Here is a 7,386-nt window from a genome sequence, read left to right as displayed (position 1 = left end):
GTGTTTTCCGTGAAGTTTTAATAACATGCCATATTTTGACTGAATATATTTAAAATGTATATAACACATTATTGAAACACACTGAGTGAAGTAATGTTGTGTGGCCTCTTAAAGTGTGTAAAACATCAACATGTTGGAACTATATCACGCTGCAAGGAGTAGTGCAGTGCTAAAACATGTACTACTGCCTTCTGAAGAAGGGCAGCTAACTCTGCTGTAACAGTATTTCTCACCACTAGTCAATACAACTATATCTAATATACTGAACAGTACTGCACAAACTGATGGTTTTTATGGTGCTTTTATGTGTTGATATTATATATAACAGTCAAAACTTTGACATGGTCGTTGGTAATATATTTTTAGCTATCAGATTTTGGATGTCATATACTTGAAGTATCACCTTTAAAAGCCTCAAGAGAGACTCTTTCTACCTACAGACTTCCATGCTGTAACTGTAGACATTATATTTTTATGATCTGCAAATGGTGAGAACTGATGATACAGATGTGGCACATTTTACTCAGTGCCATACAATCTCCACATGTTGGTGCTACTGATATTTTTCAGAAGAATTTCATATTGGTGTTCCTATATTGTCCAAGCCAAAGGCACTTGTGATCACTTATATACATTGTCAACCAAAGCCTTTTTTTATCCAAGTAATCTGTCCTCGTGTGATGTATTGGTGGCCATGTGGCAGATGCACATACTTCCCATGTCACAATTCTGAGTTCAATTCTGAACTTGGTATATCACATAGTGACCATTTGTTGCCCCAATAAATTATAGTAATGAATGTGCTGATAATTGGCATTATTCTTAAACCTTCCCTCCTTCCGTCTTTCACCATATCACACGTAAACATCAGAAAAATGCCCAAACAGGATTTGAATCAATTGAAACTTCATAATTATTCAAATCCAATCAGATCCCTATTGACTGAGTTGCAGAGACTCAACAAGCCTAAATTTGAACATTTAAGAAGTCCCTAAACTTGCTTTCGCCTTACCAGTGAATTTCCCTGATAAAACTGTAGCCAAACATGTCAGCAAGTTCTTGAAAGAAAACTAAAACATAAAAGCTACCTTGCAGTGCTTCATGCTTTATTAGCCCGATCGTGAAGCAAAATATTCCCAGCCCTGCAGTGCAGATAGAGGTTACTTCCCTTTGATGGTCTGTCCTATTTCAACCAACCTTTAGTTTATCCAACTACTTCTATCTTACATGTGTTTCTACAGGACCTTAAAATAGGTCATTGACCCTTTAAAGACTCATAAATTTGCTGGCAGATAATTTATAAGAATTTGTGATTGAGCTCAGGTATGTGTTACATCTCCAAAGAAAAGAGTTTTGACGTTTTCATAAGTCACAGTTTGCTATAGATGATGGTGGTTACTTTTCCCTTTGAGTATATAATACTGGTGTATAAATGCTATATTGGATGTATATTTTATTAAAATGTATATGTTGGATATACAAAATATTTATCTAATAATGTGCTGTGAGTGTATGAATGATGCGGAGAGTGAGAGCAAGGATTTATTGTGGTTGCCTGTGTCCATGTGTGTATTTACCCAACTAAAAGCAAAATGTACCAAATACTCGTCAAGTAGTCACAGGTCAGATTATCCTGTCAACTTCTAGCTATTTTTGCATGCTACTCACAAATAAGATTTTTAACATACAAAATGGTGTCCATATTTTATATACTTACATATTATGATTCTTGGGTGTTTGAAATGTGATTTGACTCACAGAACAGAGTTGTCTCCCCTTGCTGTACCAGGAGATGCTGTACAAGATAGCAGCAGCATGTCCTGAACTCCTCCTTGGACTTCCCTCCCACTGAAGCCAACACATCCTTGTGTAGACATTTTCTGTATTCAAGTGCCGACTGAACATGATTGTTTTTTGGACAATGCTGTCATTCAAATCATAAGTATTCAGTTCTGCCTCGGAAGGTGCCCATGATAGCAACATCATTTGTAACACACTGAAACTTGTCAGTATTAGTATGAGAAGACAGATAGTGCATACTGCTCAGATGATAGTGATAAACAGTGATGTTGTTCAGTCTAAAGGTTTATTTCATGTGTTTGAAAATGTGATAAATGTACCATTTGAAGATGAAAAATATGCCTAGTTAGGACAGATTGCTGTATAGCAGTGGTACTGTTGAAATTCATTTTCAAGTGCTACTGATTTTATCCTTAAAGATCTGAATGACTAGTTTTGGTCCCCAATATGTCATGAAAATTATCATGTTTGTTAATAAATATTCATATACAACAGAAAATGGCAGTCCACATATAATGACATACTCCATTTCTCATGTTTTTAATTTCATGTTGCTCTGACATAATCTATGTCTCATTTTTCATGTAACCCATCATATTCTCTCTGGAGCAGCCAGGTTGCCAGGCTGGCTTTGATTCCCACCATGGGTACAATGTGTGAAGCTCACATCAGGTGTCCCCTCCGTGTTATTGCTGGAATATTAAGAACAATGTAAAAATGATTTCTGATTTCTGTTGAAACACTTTTTTTGGAGGGCCCTTGAAGCGGACATAAAATCATAGCCCAACACTGAAAACTTAGAAATATCTTTAACATCAATCAGAGGTAAAATTGTTGTCTAGTGGTTTTATAACCGAGTTCTAAAATTTCTCAATTCAAGTCATCCACAAGAAACAAATGATAAAAAATTATCCAACAGAACAATGTTGATGAGTCGGTGACAGAAGCGTTCAAAATGGAGAGGTAGCCAGTTTTGAGATTCCAAGAACATTTTCTCTCTGTAAGTTTTTTTTCTTCATTTCAACAACGTAATACATTATAAATTTAATTTTTCAGTGATTTCAAACTCCTATCAATTATTTATGTATTTTAACTGCCTGCTTCAAACAGCAAGAGGCGTTACAGACTTGAGAAACGTGCATTAAACAGTATTTGGAAGAGGAGTGCTACTAAATAACACAGATCAATCTTTGAAGTCTGAATATTTCCTTTTTTTAATTTTTTTTAGAAAAGTGTCATGTTTTGGTGATGATATTTTTCTGCTTTATCATTTTCCTGTATGTAAGCACAATTATTATGCACACAAACTTTTAGAATGTGTTTATTTATTGATTTGTAAATGGTATGTGTTTGTAAATATCAGTAATTATTGAATATTCGTTGGATTTCTTCTTGTGACGATCGTCTAATAATATACATGTGCTGTGGGTGGCATGTGATAGTACCGTGGCTGTGACGTTTGGTGACCACTACGACGGCTTTGTTACACTGTTTGCCGGACTGTGATATAAATACCCGAGGAAAAGAATATTTTCAAAAGATGACTTAAAGTATTCCAAATATTTTACGGGTTACTACAGTGATAGATCAATGGACCGAGTGTGCTGATTCCGATGATAGAATAATGACCACGTCTCAGTTGTGGTTTATCTGAAACCATGTATGGATGTAACTGAGAGCTGTGACTAAAGCTTATTGGATACGATTTCATGCCATTACGTGAACATAGTTCTATAGTGACTGACGGACTGGTATAAATATCAACTACCTGGTTTGGTCTGTTATGTTCATCAACAATGGAGTGCATGGATGACCTATGTGTCTATTGCAACACATTTCGCTAGACTGAATTACCTCCCCTGGGTACGCCACACTCCAACATTGCGGTTCGCTCCAAATGTGTTCCTAAGTTCGTCAGCACCCTGTCAGTGTTTGTGGGCGTCAACAAGATGGTAGATTTCCGTACCTCTATCAGTCGGGACACTTCTTACACACTTCACACTGTCATAAAGCTGGGATTGCGTCCAACCTGGCGTTGAACATGTTCACTCTCTCACTCACGATTTTTTATATCACCGAGGAACTCTCAGTAGAACTGATTAATTGTCGAGTCTGTGTACAATCTACTCGAAACTTGATTTCATCATCTCCCTGGTGCCAGGGTTTCTAGAGGACCTCTTGGAACTGTTTTCCATTGTCTCCACCCAGTTGAAGGAGAGAATGAGGTTTCTTGAAGTCTTATTAATCAGGGACTCCTTTCACGAAGCAGTCGTTACTAACGTCAACCTTAACTACCATCCTGAGTTACCTTAGTGACTTACGATCACCTCGCTGCTTTGTGACAGGAGGCCCAGAACACCTGGGATATATCAAAATGACAAACTACCATCCTGAGTTACCTTAGTGACTTACGATCACCTCGCTGCTTTGTGACAGGAGGCCCAGAACACCTGGGATATATCAAAATGACAAACTACCATCCTGAGTTACCTTAGTGACTTACGATCACCTCGCTGCTTTGTGACAGGAGGCCCAGAACACCTGGGATATATCAAAATGACAAACTACCATCCTGAGTTACCTTAGTGACTTACGATCACCTCGCTGCTTTGTGACAGGAGGCCCAGAACACATGGGATATATCAAAATGACAAACTACCATCCTGAGTTACCTTAGTGACTTACGATCACCTCGCTGCTTTGTGACAGGAGGCCCAGAACACATGGGATGTATCAAAATGACAAACTCGTCCATTATAAAGTGACACTCTGTTTTCTTTCTGAACCGTAGGGCAGCTAGCTCAACTGAGACAGTAATCCGTAGATGTCATCACTGGGTACATGGTGATGTCATCTGTAGCAGGGAAATATACTGTGTGCAGTGCTCCTATAAGCTGCCACGTGGTACGTCATGGATGAGGAACAAGAACCTCTGTTCATTCACAGGGAGTCGAGAAAGAATATACATTCCTAGTGATGTCTGTTTTGTAGGAGGCAACTAAGGGATCAAGTGGTCAGATTTGCTGACTTGGTAGATCCATGTGATTGTTTCAAGGTCTGGCCCCCACTCTATAGTTGTGATGTACGAGAGCGTTAAACAACAAACAGTTGGGCCCAGCTTGGACATGCCAACTGTTGTCACGCTGCTGTAGAGGCGGAGTTTACAATGAATGAATCACGTGCTTCCATGGTTCTATAAAATAATTCTGTTGTAAATTTATTTTTCTAAATGGCCTTGGCCGAATGATTAGGTGTTTTGTGATATCTGTGTTGCAGATGTTTTTAAAAGTTGGCTTTCGCAGGAAAGGTCACGTACCGTTTTGGTGCGACTCCCCAAGAGGTAGTATTTAGACAAAAAGCTGGCTAGCTATTCTCGGAATGTTTGAATAAACTTCTTAAGTCCATTGGTTATGATCTAAGTTAAAAATTCTGAGGGCTACGAACGTTTCGAGAATAGCAAGCCTGAAGTAAATCTGCTTCCATATGTAAATTATGTCAGAGAGAAAGAGGGTAAAAAAGGAAGAAGTGATTTGTATAATGACCATTGACCTCATGAATGACATGCTTAGTTCAGGACGTCGTCAAGACATTTGGAAGGTATCTTGGGATATTTTCAGGTGTCTAGTCAGTGTGGTGTAACATGGAAGAATAGCGATGACCTGTCAGAAGTTAAATGGTATGTATTTGGAGTGTTGGTCGATGATGTGTAATATATGCTTCATAACCTCAATGTGTCTGGTAATTCGTTGCGTATGACGCGAGCGAGTACCAGAAACATGGAGTGGTGGACAGAACCATACTGTCTCCCACTGGGTTGACTATTGTTGATACCTGTGTAAAACTCATCTGTTAATTACATGACTTGAATGTACAGTGTACAAATGTATGGACATAGCTTAAAAACGATTGAGAACTGTTATATTTTACTAATGTATAATAAAAGGGTTATCTGTAAATTGTGGTTGCTTTATCTCTAAACTATATTGAGAATGATCATAAAGGTGAAGGAACTTCAACTGATCAACTTCTTTATTTTCACAATGGCGACGTTTCGGTCTGGATTCTTATACCGTTTTCAAGAATCCAGACCGAAACGTCGCAATTGTGAAAGTAAAGAAGTTGATCATGCATAAAACTTGTTCCTTCATCTATAGCTCAGCAACTTCTAAAATGTCTCTAAAACAGTTTGAGAATAATCATGGCTGTGTGTTTGTGTCGGGACCACTAGGACAGAACAATCTATGCGCTACAATTATTGTAAATCCTTACGATCGCGATCTTAGGCTTCGGCTACAATCGTCACCCACTTGCACAAAGCGATTGTAGATTAAGATGACTGTAAGCTGCGACGGAAACCTACAGTTGGTCCGGATGTATTGTATTGGTCTAAGGTTCATTATAGCCTGACCTGACTGTGACTAAGATGACTCTGCAAGTGTTTCCTTGTGGTTTCTCCGCTGCCAATATACGTTGAATATTGCTTGAATATTGCTGAGCGTGGCGTTAAACTAAGAAACCAACCAACCATCCTGATTACTCCTGAGCATCCAGAGTCACTGTTGTTGGTCTGAATTGGTTCAGACTCATCCAGGAGGTCCAGGACGTCATCAGAGATGCTCTGTTGGGCTGACCTAGGGCTTTCACTGACTTTGGCCCCGCCCTTCAATAAACTTCCATGGACACATGGGTTATGTGTTGCGCTGTCGGAACTTGATTGGTTGTTGTTAGCCCCTCACTCAGCAGTATTCCATATATATGACGACGCTCTGTAAATAATCAAGTGATTTAACCCACCTCACATAAGTGATGTTTTAACCCATCTCACTCACTTTCTAAGTGGAGTTTAATGCATCTCACTTTCTAAGTGGTGTTTATCTCATCTCACTAGTGGCATTGAGATCGCCGGGCTTTACTATGACTATCTCGGAATTTGTCGGGTCTTGTATGACAGCCTGTCATCTCAGTGGGTTTAACTTGTCACAGTTGCTGATGTCTGGTGATACTGACGACCACCGCCAGGCAGATTAACTGGACTCGGCGGAGAACCACCATTGACATCCCCCAAGTCGGGGAAACAAGGGCTGGGGTCCCACCACACAGTGGAACAGCGTTATTACAATGTTTGCCTGAAACCAGAAAAAGTCCTCAGTTAATGATTCGTCAACAGGTTCTCTACAGTAGCAACATTTGCGGAGAGATTGCTTCCCGGTGTCTGTCTTGTGAGAGGATATAGAATACCCACAACAAACACAGGCACTCCTCCACGGGTAACGCTGCACAACAGTGCTGTACAAACACAATATGTTGGTCGTAGCAGAAATCCCTAATTTGGTGAATTCTTGACTTTTTCCTCTTCGCCTATCCTTCTTTGACTGTCCCCCGTGATCATTCGGCGGAACCTGGTGGGTCATCGTCACAACACGTTTCCCGTGTATGTTTCACCATACCTACAGGATCTGTCGTTCAACTAACATGACAACCTAGCGAGAGGTACCATGCCGCAATTAAGCACGAATACCCAACTCCGACACATTATACTGACTCCGAGCCGACCACTGCTTCTGCTCATTAATGTCCTTTGGATCA

Source organism: Haliotis asinina, chromosome 4, assembly GCF_037392515.1.
Source record: "Haliotis asinina isolate JCU_RB_2024 chromosome 4, JCU_Hal_asi_v2, whole genome shotgun sequence".
Classification (NCBI taxonomy): Eukaryota; Metazoa; Mollusca; class Gastropoda; order Lepetellida; family Haliotidae; genus Haliotis; species Haliotis asinina.
Note: the sequence above shows the minus strand (reverse complement) of the source record.